Genomic DNA, 12,418 nt, shown 5'->3' with positions numbered 1-12,418 from the left:
CCATCATCCAATTCCCTCCACTTCCCAAATACCACTAACTGAAGATGGGACATATAGCAGCTTTAAGTGAAGGTTTGGGACTCTTGAGGGACTTTACATTGCAATATAGTTTAGCAAACAATTTAAAACCAAATATCATGCCCCTTTATTCTTCAAATTCTGCTGAAAGAAATTAATTCTTTCTTTCACTCAAGGTCCAGCCTTCCACCATTTGCTCTTCCTCGTCTCTCTTTTCCAACAACTTCCCTTTTTCTCCTTAGTTTACTTGCCCATAAACCCTCAAGTCCTGTTAATACTTCTACAACAAAGCCATTTTGCCAATGGTTTGTCTCATCCAGACCATCTAGGCTGAGCCCAGAATGCCTCATCCTCACTCCTACTAAAGCGCTCCTGAAGATCAACTCTCCTGAGAGTAACTCTGCTCCCTATACACTGTTCCCAGAAGTTTCTCCTAAGTGACACCAGTAATTGTAACTCCATGAGTCTAACTCTCTCACCCCCATTTTGTTGTCCCAGCTGCTCGTACTTTCCCTAGAAGAGAAATGGGCAAAGCTGGGATGGAATGGGCTCAGGCTTACACGTCATTAAAAGATAAAGCCTTCCATCAGTGCTCTACATAAACAACATATTCAGGATGAGAACTTGAAAAGATATTTGTGGTGGTCTCACATATTGGTGATTTCTTGGCCAGAGGCTTATGGGAAGATTAAATAAACAGCAAAAGCTGAAGATGGGGAGGGGAATAAGCCAGCCATATGACCTATGCCAGCACCCTCCTGATTATAGAGCACAGAAATAGACTCATTTTATGTGCGTGTGCATCCTCTAAACTTCTTCCTCTATCCCTGTTCTAGAGCCCATTTTGTGGTGAGAATTTCTCCATGTTGACTCTTTGGATCACTTTCAGATGCTGAAACTGAAGAATGCAGAGAAAGGACCTCACAGAGGTGACAGAGTTCATTTTCCTAGGATTCTCCAGATTCCTGAACACCAGATCACCCTCTTTGTGGTTTTTCTCAGCCTGTACACCTTAAACCTGGCTGGCAATGCCATCATCGTGACCATCATCCACATTGATCATCGTCTCCACACACCCATGTACTTCTTTCTGAGCATGCTGGCTAGTTCAGAGATCGTGGACACACTAGTCATCATTCCACAGAGGCTCTCCAGCCTCATGGCCCAGAACCAGCCAATTTCCTTAGCAGGTTGTACCACTCAAATTTCTGCCTTTTTACCTTAGCCATAAGCAACTTCTTTCTGCTCTCAGTGATGGGTTATGACCATTACATGGTCATCTGCAACCCCCTGAGATACACAGTCATCATGGGCAAGAGGGTATGTGTCCAGCTGATGTGTGGAGCCTTTGGCATTTGCCTGGCCATGACAGCTGTCCAGGTGACATCCATATTTACCTTACCCTTTTGTCATAGAGTGGTTGGTCATTTCTTCTGTGACATCCTCCCTGTGATGAAACTCTCCTGTACTGATACAACTATCAGTAAGATAATTAATTTTGTTGTCAGTTTATTTGTGATCCTAGTTTCCATGAGCCTAGCCTTCACCTCCTATGTACTCATCATCTCTACCATCCTCCAGATCGCCTCAGCTGAGGGCTGGAAGAAAGCCTTTGCCACCTGTGCCTCCCACCTCACTGTGGTCTTTGTCTACCCTGGCTGTGCCTCCATTGCCTACCTCAAACTCGAGTCAGGAAACTCCGTATAATAAGACCTCTTTCTCTCAGTGACCTACATGATCATCACCCCCATGCTGAAGCCTGTAGTTTATACCCTGAGGAACAAGGATGTCAAGGATGCTCTGTGCAAAGCTGTGGGTAGAAACATTTTTTAATACATTGACCCTTTATATAAAGAGTAACATGTCCTCACTGCATCCAAAAACCTCACAAGTCTGTCCCGTGCAGTCTCTTCTGCTATGAGGTATGCACGTCTTGCTTCAGCACCCTTATTACAAAATCTTAATCTTCATTTCTGTATATTTCAAAGTTTTTTCCAGGCATTTTAAAGTGGGTATTTGAGAGATCAGGGAGAATGGGCATGATTTTTAAGAAAGCATATCCAAATTTCCAGGGTGAGGCAAAGAAGTTCTTAAAAGCATATTAAATATGATTATTTTATGTTTGAAAATAAAACCACAATCTCCATTACTTTCATAATACAACCTACGGAAAATAAAACTGGACAAGACCTTTCTAACAAGGTAAGAATAGATAATAGTGAGGAAGAAAAATCATAACAGAACCTTTGGGAAATGTGTAACGCGTGTATTAAAAAAAAAAAAACTAAGTTGGAAAACACTGGTTTTGTCCTTAAAATTGAGCCTTTATTATTTGATTTATACTAAAACCTTTCCTTCCTTTCAATATGGTCTTCAGAGTGCTGGCCATGGCCATAAATTGTGCACAGCTCTCATCTCTCTAATCTAACGGTGCTTGCCTGATTCTCTCTGGCTGCTAGTTCTCTCCATGGAGTCAGCTTCTCTCTAATCATTATAAAGAAAAATGAGTTGGTCAAAAACAGCTACACCCTGTTTAGAGTGAAAGCCATAAAAGTAGTCTTCATTTGCACACACATGGCACTTCCTGGATAATACCATAAATAAAAAATAGAACAAACAAACAGTGCCAGCAGTCAGGAGCAGTTCAGAGGTTAAATTTTTTAATCCTTCAATTCACCAAAAAAAAAACCCTCTCCCCCTCCTATGCCTTCTTTAAGGAAACCATCCTTTTCCCACAGAGCTTCCTGGGAGCTTATCTGGTTTCATGCCTGTACATATGTTCTATATGTTACCTTGGGTGATAGTAGGGAGGGTTAAAGACTTTTGTCATGTGCTTCTTTATACTAAAATATTTTGGTTAAGGATGCTTCTCTGTTTATCCTTAGTGTCATTTGTCTTTTTATTTAAAGGAGAGATTTCCTTCCCTCTACTGAGAAGGGGTAGGTAATAATCCAAAGAGCTCATCCCCAGTAAGGTCTACGTTTACAGACTTCTGAGATTCTAGGTGGGAAGACCATAGTTCTTTCAAGGTCTAGTCATCTCTTTCTAGTTTCTGTCCTGTGTCTTTGCAATTTCTGCATCGTAGAAGAAAGGCTTCCTACAGGAGCTTTTGAAAGGTCAAAGACTGGGTCTGTGAGCCCTGGGCATGTTATCAGGTCTTCCCTGATGGTGTTCTTAGGATCAGCCCACCATAGACCCAACTCCCCATACCTACTGAGGACATCCTCTGAAGAGTGACAGCATGCTTTCCTCCAGAATGAGAATGTCTCTCCTGACAGTATGAAAAGACCCCTTCCCGTTACTACCAAGGTTACCTACACTGCCAACTCTTAATTGTTACCACTGTCCTCAATTCCTTCTGGACAAGCAACTACTCTTACATTTTCAGACCTGTCCTTTTGTGTGTAGAAGGGAGGGTTGGTGTGAGCCAGAGGGGTAATGATGGAACAGTGGGTGGTGGTCAAACCTGTTCTAACTGCTCCAGCTGCAGTGGCTGCCTCCCCCTGCCCATCACTCCCTTCCTACTTCTCCACACAGCCACTTTTTTGTCAGTTCAAGGATCAAAGATAAAAAGTTTCTCCAGTATTCTTTCTCAATATAAATGCCCACAATAGTAGATACACCACAGGCCACTTGTACAATCAGAAGTGAAATGTCAGCGCTTCCAGAAAAGATGAGTCTTAAACCTTGAAGGAGAAACATCTCCTACTCCAGGTCTGTTGCCTAGAGTGGTTCAACTACATGTCCAACTTTTTAAAATAAACATATGTGTTTTAATTTTTTAGCTAATAAGGTGCTACGTTACAAGGTGGAAAGGGTAGAGGACCTGGAATCAGAAGTCCAGAGCTCAGGTCCTCACTCTGTACCCATCAGCATCTTTTATGAATATAATGTTTTTAATTCTGCCTCACTAGACACCAAAAAATATCTTTCAAACCCCTTGCCTATTTCTGCTCTGCAGACTGTTATCTAGTTATGGATGCTACCTTACATTGTCTTCAGCAGCATCATTTATCTCACTCCCACCTAGGCAATTAGTTGCTCTTTCTTATGTGCCCTTAAAGCTCTTTGGATGAAATTATATTAGCACAGTATTTTCTTATTGTACTTTCATTGCTTGATCATGAGTCTGTTTCTACTACTGGATCACAAGCATAATGAGATCAGGAACTGTTTTTCTCATTGTTATGCCCCATCCTGGAACGGTGCTCAGTAGAACAGGCATTCACTAAATCTTCATGTAATAGTTGAGAAACTACTATGTACACAGCACTATACTTGGACTTCCTGGCATGTTTTGGTAAGATAGACACACCTGTTCTGCTTCTCTGTGTCCTTTGCAGTTGGCCCTCACCTAAAAACACACATAAAGAGTAATAAGCAGGTCCCTAGTGATAGGATCACTTGGGTCTGTGTTTCTTCCTTCCCTGGATTTTCTGCCAACTTCTCAGTTGCCTCAAGACCCCTCTTAGTCTCAGTGTTAATTTAGTCATTGCACTAATTAATCCCTTAGCAACACAGAACCATAAACAGTTGAGTTTTTTTGATAAAGGACATGGAGTTACCATTAAAAAAAATCATTCCTACCCCTGCTAGGATATAACCTTCAAAACTTACTTAAAGAGAAATAACTTTTTAAACAAACAGTGACATGCCATAAAAAATTAAGAATCAGGACACTTAGCGTAATGCCCTAAGAGAAATAAGACAGAGAAAGACAAATACTGTATGATCTCACTTCTATGTTGAATCTTAAAAAGCCAAACTCATAGAAATAGAGAACAGATTTGCGGTTGCCAGAGGTAGGAGGTGGGAGGTGGGGAAATTGAGTGAAAGTGGTCAAAACAAACTTCCATTATAAGATAAATACATTTTGGGGATGTAATGTACAACATGATGACTATAGGTAACAATACTGTATTATATATTTGAAAGTTGCTGAGAGTAGATCTTAAAAGTTCTCATCACAAGGGGGAAAAATGCATAACCGTGAGGTGATGGACGTTAACATACTATGATAATCATTTTGTGACATATATACACATATATCAAATCATTATGTTGTACATCTTAAACATACGCAATGTTATATGTCAAGGATATCTCAATAAAACTGGAAAATAAAGAACCAGTACATCCCTTAGTTACACTTTTGGGAAAATGACAAACAAATCCATTATGAGGCCAGAAAATCCTTCCACAATTTTAGATTTTGAATTGGACTGGAGAAAAAACTCAGCCCTCTTTGTTGCTAGGGCAAAATTTCTCAAATTTCTTGCCACCTAAATTCCCAACCCCTATTACTCCGGACATGAAAGTAGTAACGGGAGAGAAAGCGAACATGGAAACACCAACGATCAGCAATAAAAGTTTGGTTGAAGCAAGGAGAACTAGATCTGGAAAACGAGAGAAGAGAGAAGGAGGCAGGAGATGACACTGAGGGATAGATAAATGGTGTGCATCACATGGATCTAGCCTTAGAGAAACTCATTTCCAAAGGGAACAGGAATTCCAGAACAGTAAACCAACGTGGCGTAAAGCAGAAGGCAATTACCATTATTGAGAGTTTACCACACAGCAGGCACTAGGCTAAGTGGTAGTCATCTACATTATTTCACTTAATAATAGTACTTCGACTTTATAGAACTTTGCACTTCACAACAGTCTTCAAATATAATATCCTATTTGATCCTTGCAATAACCTTATAAAGTATGCATTTTTCTGCCCACTTTTTAGGTTAATGGCAGAAATGTTAACCGACTTCCTTCAAGTCACACAGTAGGTAACTGACAGAGCTAGAATTGACACCAAGATCCACTAGCTAACTTCAAACTATGTCTTTTTCACTTTATCACCACCATTTCTCATCTTTAATCTTCTGAAAGACATTATATTCTCCTTTCTGAAAGACGTTATATTCTTTGAGTCACTCTGGTCTCATCTTGGATGTCACTTTCACCAAAAAGTCTTCCCTAAATAACTTATGAGATGTTCCTCTGATGAAGTCCCACACCACTCTAAGCTTGTCTCTGCCTTGGCAGTGTATTAAAATTGCCCATTTCCTAGTTGCCTCCCTCACCAGACAGCAAACTCCTTGCCAGAAGGACTGCTTCTATATCCCCAATGTCTAACAGAGTTCTTGGCAAAAGATCTCAATAACTATTTATTAAATATAAAATTGAAATGTCTAAGGAGTACATTTGAAACTACTTCTTGATGGCTAAGTGTATTGACAATAAGTGTCCATTGCTCTTCTGTACTATGATGTGTCCAGGTTCTCAGGATAGTGGTTTTCTTCTGTTCTATAGAGCTCACAGACTCTTCCACTTTGGAAATTTTGTGTTTCCCTTTTGTAATCTTTCTGTCTCCTTTCTTGCTTTTGAGGTATGAGCTGTCACATTTCTGAGCTGTCAGCGTGCTGGCCTATAGCAGCAATCCTTTCTTATACACTGCTTCCAGACTGTGGTAGAGTAGAAAAAACTAATGAAATGCATATAGAATTACCTGTAAAGTAGCATCCTTGAGAGACAGCACTACATAGAGGTGAAGAACAAGAATCTGGAATCAGACTGCCTGGGTTCTCATTTTACCTCTGCTGCTCACTAGATGTTATCACCTCTCTATGTATCTATTCCCGGATTTATAAAATAGGGTAGAGATAGTACCTAGGGAGGTAGGTATCATTATTCCCATTTTTATAGCTGGAATTTAGCAAGGTTAAGTAAAATTTATTCAATTTAGCAAAAGTATATTGCATGCTAGAAACTGCCCTAGACATTGAGGCAAGAGTAATAATTAAGATGTCACAAATTCTGCCTTCATGGTGCTAAGAGAAAAGCAGAGGAGTCCAAAAATTGAGCAAGTAGTTACAATAAAGTGTGATGAATCTTACGATAGGAGCAATATGGAATGCTATGGGAACATGTATTGGTGACTTCCAATCACACACAGGGGTCAGGGAAGAGCTACCAGAGGAAGTGAAATTTGAGTTTAGGATCTGAAGGCTCAATAGCAGTCAACAGGATAAAGGCTGGGGAAAGGTCTGGAAAAGTGAGATCAAAAATACATTCCAGGCAGAGGAAACAGCATTTGAAAAGGTAAGTTAGAGAAAATTTGAAACATTATAAAAAGCTTAATAAAGCTCGAGTATAAAATTCATGGGACATTGACAGAAGAGCAAAGTGAAAAGTTGGCAGCAATCACATGATGAAGGAGTTTATAACCCACACTGAGGAGCAGGTATCCTAAAGACAATGAAGAGTATTTATAAGTCTTTCAGTAAAGCAATGACATGATTTATTTGTAATTCAGAAAGTTCACTCTGCCAGCAGAAGCGGGAGATGTATTATGGAAGAGCAGGACTGGCAGGGAGATTGACTAGGAAGCTATTATGAGACTATAAAACACAAGAGATGGTAGACTGGGCTGGTATGGAGGAGTACTGATGGAAGAAATGGACAGATGTGGGAGATTTGTGGGAGGTAAGATTGACATTTCTTGATTATAGATTAAATATGGGGGGTAATGGAGTCAAAGAAGACCCTGAGATTTCTGGCCTAGACAACTTGGTGGACTGGGGTCAATACAGGAAACCCCGGAAGAAGAGCAGGTTGAAGTGTGAAGAAGAAAACAATGAGTTTGATTTTGTACAGTTAAGATTAAAATGTCTGGGAGGTATTCAAAAGATATCCAGAAAGGAGCTGGATCCATGGATCTGAACTCAGGAGAGTGTTCTGAGTTAGAGATATAGTGTAGGAATCGTAAGAATGTAGGTGGTAATTTTTTAAGTGGGAATGTATGTATAGAAGGAGAGAAGAAGTCCACCTACGGTGGAGTGCTGAGGAGCAAGAGACGAGATGGGATCCTGATTGCGGGGATGTGAGGGTGCTATTGACAATAAAATGAACTATCAAGAACGCAAGAAATGGAGGAGAGGAATTCTCTACAGCAGATGCCAAAGTCTTCAATGATCAATAAGTTCTAATGTTCCTTGAAAAATGGAAGAGGGAGCAGGGGGCAGTCAAAACCCTCAGATTTAACTGAATTTGAACCTGGGATCCAGCAGCTGCTGTGCAGAAGAGGAAAATGTTCCCTTCTTCCTCTGGCCCTCTCCCTCCTTCCTTCATGCTATACGGCCACAGAGAAGTCAGGTCAGGATAGCTGGAGGCCTCGATCCCTCAGACAAGACTGCTGTCCAAGTGCATGAGTAGGAATCCTTTCAACCAGCCAGCTTCCACTCCCACCCACTACCATCCTCACAGTGCTTGCCCCCTCCAAAGTAGGGGGTGGAGAAGAAAGGGAGGGGAAGAACAGTGGGTGCTGTAGGTTAAGCTGCAGCCATGAAGGAAGCCTCATGTTAATATTCGTGTGGATGGGTTAGGGGCAGGCATCAGATGACATTCTTTCCCATGCATCTGTGGCCAGGAAATTAAAATACCACCAGCGGCCCCTCCCTTCCCTGGGCCCAGTTGCCTTTGGAGGTGTCTTGTCAGGGAAGCACATTCCTTCAAGGAACAGGTGTAAAAGAATGTTTAGTAAGGTTCTTCTTGCTATCAACCAAAGCCTTGTCTTCCTCTACTCCCTCTCCCATCTATTAAGGAGCCACATCAGGGGCTGGTGGGAGCAGCCGAAAGCACATTGCTATAGAAATAGGAGATTTCCACCCATTCTTTCTTTCATTTTGCCTAGTCAAAAAATTACTGACAGATATGGGGCAATGTTTCAGAAGGGCTTACTGACATCTCATTCCCTTGTTGGATATCTTCTTGGACGGCAGACTCAGTGATCTGACCACCAGAAAGAAGGTGAGCCAAAAGAGAATTAGAGAGAGATGGCAGGGTGTATTATGTGCTTGTGCTGCCATGTCAAGCCATGTGCTGCCTTGACGCCTTCAAACCTCACAGAGCCCGAAAGGCCTAACCATGAGTTCTCCTGCTCTTGCCAGATGTGCCCCATATCCAGTGAGAAACACTTCCTGCATGGCTAGTTATCCTATTAGTTGTACCAGCCTGCACCCAACCTGGTCACCTCAACCTAACAGGCTTCACCTACCTGCCAACTTGCAGAATTATTCAAACAAGCTAATCATATCTTCCAGTGGAAACCAAGGATCACCACTGCCTCTTGTCACTGCAAACCCTCAGCCTCCCACAGCCCTTCTGGTTCACTCTGTTCTCTAGTACAACCTTCAACCATGTACAAGTACAACCATGCTAGAGCCCTGCATGGTATGTGGTGTCCTTCTCTCCCAGGCCATGAGTCTACATGACTAATAAACTGCTGCAAAGCTCATTTGTCCAGTATCAGGTAGTATGTGTTTGGCCATCTCATACCATTTAGGATGGGGATCCCTCCTTCACCAACAGAGTGAAATAGTAGTGGTCAGAACACAGGGTAGAAGACATGATAAGAATGTATGAGATTCTTATGGCTAAATGGACTCCACTGAGAGAGCTAGGCTTGAGATAACTTGTGGCTTCCCCACCTGAAGGCTGCCAGCCAAGGAGGTCTAGCAGCAAAAGAGTGCCCATGTCTCCTGGAGGTAGGATCCCAGAGAGAGGGGACTCTGTATTCTTCTGTCAAGGAACTGTCCAGGAGGTTTTATAGGGCCTTCCAAAGAACTCATGCGTGTGCCAGAGGTGGCATTTAAATGTCTGCTGCACTGAAAAATCTGTCAACGACAGCTAGAGAAGCCTTGATAACCACTCACAGGGAATTGCAAACAAGGTTGACAACTGAGTTAACAGCCTCCTGTCTCTGTCCCTCTCCTTACCCACCACAACACCTTGAAGAGCTAAGCTTTGAAGCAGTGAAGAAGTTTCAGAGCCAGACCAGCACTTCCCCAAACATCACTTCCAAGATTGCTAAAGTAGAAAAGGGAGAGAATGAGATAGTAAACTCTGGCTTTCTAACCCTCTGCTCCCCATACAAATAGCTGGTGTAGGAGGAAAGTCAAAAGAACAAGCCACTGTTCCCACTGATCTTCGCATCCTGGAAGCCACAAGCCTGCCCATTGACAGGGCCAGCAGAGACAGTTAGGAGAGGGGATCTCAACTTTTAATAATTGAAAGAGAAAAAAACATGATGGGCTCTGTCCAAAATAGCATTAAAAGGCAGAAAATAGAAATTCTACAGAACCTGGCTGGAAACAGAAGTTGGAGGGGAAAAAAATTAAAGTGTTTATACCCAACCAACTGTGTTAAAAAGTGATCAATAAACTGATTACCCATAAATAGGATTTGTAAAATTATTTGGCTCTCAATGGAATCTATCTAATAACGTGTAGGACTTTGTTCAGCCTTCAAAAGTAAGAGCTTTGTACACATTTTCAAAGTTGTATTATTCAGGTATGCAGGGGACTGCACCTGCCATTTTACAGGAGCTCAATAAACATTTGTTGAATGAGAACAAATGTGCGGATGAGGTTGGGCCCTGGCTGCAAAGAATAGGGACAAGCGATGAATGAGGCCAGGGTCTCAACTGGCCTAAAACACAGCTTTGCCTATGTATGCAAGAATCCTTTGCTCTCATTTAGGTAAGAAAAGACTTTCCCAACCAAGTCTGTAGGAAAGAGGGGAGCAAGGAAGAGAGATTAAATTTATCTGATTATTTAGACTTGTTCCTTCTCAAGCACCTGTATGATCAGAATAATAAATCATTGACCCAAGTTTCATAGCTGACACAGCCCTCCCATTTCTTTAATTGTACCTCTCTCCCACCCCAATCTAATATTATTCCCCTTATTTAAGGCACCATAAGATATCTGGGAGCAGTCTTCCAAACCCTATACCTCTGAGAAACCTTTGATAACTCAGTGCCAAGAACCAACAGGTAAAGAATGAAGCCTGAAGCCTCCACTGAGGCACCAGACCTGATGCAAGCATTGGACCTACCACACCAGGATCAAAATGCAGCTTTCTGAGGGAGGATCCAAGATGGCGCCATGAGTAGTCCTCTTTGTTTCTCCCCCTTCAAGTCTACAATTATTTGGACACTCATTGCTTAACAAAGGATATCCAGACAGCATCTCAGGACGTCTGAGACACCCACGCGACTATACATGGGAAGGCGGACAGACTTCCCTCCGGGAGGTTGTGGAGATAGGTGAAAACTCTCCGACCCCGACCGAACAGCCTAGTTCCTGCAAGCGGCTTTCTTCCAACGGACACCCCCAGAGGATCAACGCACACCTAGGGCAGGAGCGAGCACACAACAGAGGAGCGATGGTGGAAACAGGTGACCAGAACCCTACCTAAACCCCCCGCAATTGCTCCTAAACGCAGGGGGAAACTCTGGAGTTGCACACCTGAGCCCGCGGGGAGAGTCTCTCCCCGCCATTGGCGGGGAGATCCCGCCTGGTGTTCGCGGCACCCGGAGGGTCCCAGAGAGAATCACTGAGGGTACGGAGGCCCCCCGGCTGCCACTGCCTGCACAGTGGGGAAAGGGATTGCCGGAGATCTCCGAGAGGACTGGGGCTGGGTGAAGATCCAGGGGCCGGCTCCGCGCCCCGGAGGGGAAGCTCCAGAGTTCCGCCCAGGCAGCAGACAAAACTCTCTGTCTGCCATTAGCAGAGGGGCCATGCCCAGCGTTCACAACTCCGGGAAAGTCCCGCAGAGAATCCTGGAGGGCGAGGCGACCCCCGGCTGCCGTTGCCTGCCCCGTGGGGCAAGGGATTGCCGGAGATCTCAGAGAGGACTGGGGCTCGGTGAAGCTGCAGAGGCCGGCTCCGCGCCCCGGAGGGGAAGCTCCAGAGTTCTGCCCGGGCAGCAGACAAAACTCTCTGTCTGCTATTAGCGGAGGGGCTACGCCCAGCATCCACAACACCGGGAGGGTCCCGGAGAGGAGAATATCAGGCAGGGCAGCAGCTGACCAGCTACCACTGAAATCGGGATCTCCGGCTATCCTCCAGACAGGGCAAAGGGCTCCCCGAGTTCCTGGGGAACAGGACTGGGGCTGGGTGGAGTTCCAGCAACCCAGCTCCGTAGCCTAGGGGGAAATCCTACAGGCTCACAGCAGCCTCAGGGAAAGCCTCTGCACAGCACTAGTAGAGAGCACCCAACCGGCAGCCACAAGGCTGGAAGACCCCAGGACAAAAGCAGCATAGCTAGGTGAGCTAACCACAGACTGTAGAAGATGCCAATAGCTCTGCTGCGACCCATAGTGGACAAGTGAGATTTTGTGGGTGCCAACAGTGACGGAGCGGCAAATATAAGTGATCCTACCCCTGGCCGCTGGAAAAGCCCATAACACCGTTGCAGACCCCAAGGAGGGAGCACGTCTAGGTGGGCTGCAACAGTAGGCACCAGCAGCCTCAAGCCCCCCCATGACGGCCCCCACGGCAGAAGAGGGAATCCAAAGGACCACTGTGACTACAAGGAGGGGCCTAGGCCTGGTTAGCAA

At 44.0% G+C, this 12,418-nt stretch overlaps 1 pseudogene; it reads left to right on the top strand.

The window, feature by feature from the left end:
- The first annotated feature begins 923 nt into the window (after positions 1-923).
- LOC103541028 (putative olfactory receptor 10J6) lies at positions 924-1,851 on the top strand (annotated as a pseudogene).
- The last annotated feature ends 10,567 nt before the right edge of the window (positions 1,852-12,418 follow it).

This window comes from Equus przewalskii, unplaced genomic scaffold, assembly GCF_037783145.1.
Source record: "Equus przewalskii isolate Varuska unplaced genomic scaffold, EquPr2 ChrUn-6, whole genome shotgun sequence".
Classification (NCBI taxonomy): domain Eukaryota; kingdom Metazoa; phylum Chordata; class Mammalia; order Perissodactyla; family Equidae; genus Equus; species Equus przewalskii.
The sequence above is the reverse complement of the archived record's forward strand: the minus strand, read 5'-3'. Positions and strand labels throughout refer to the sequence as shown.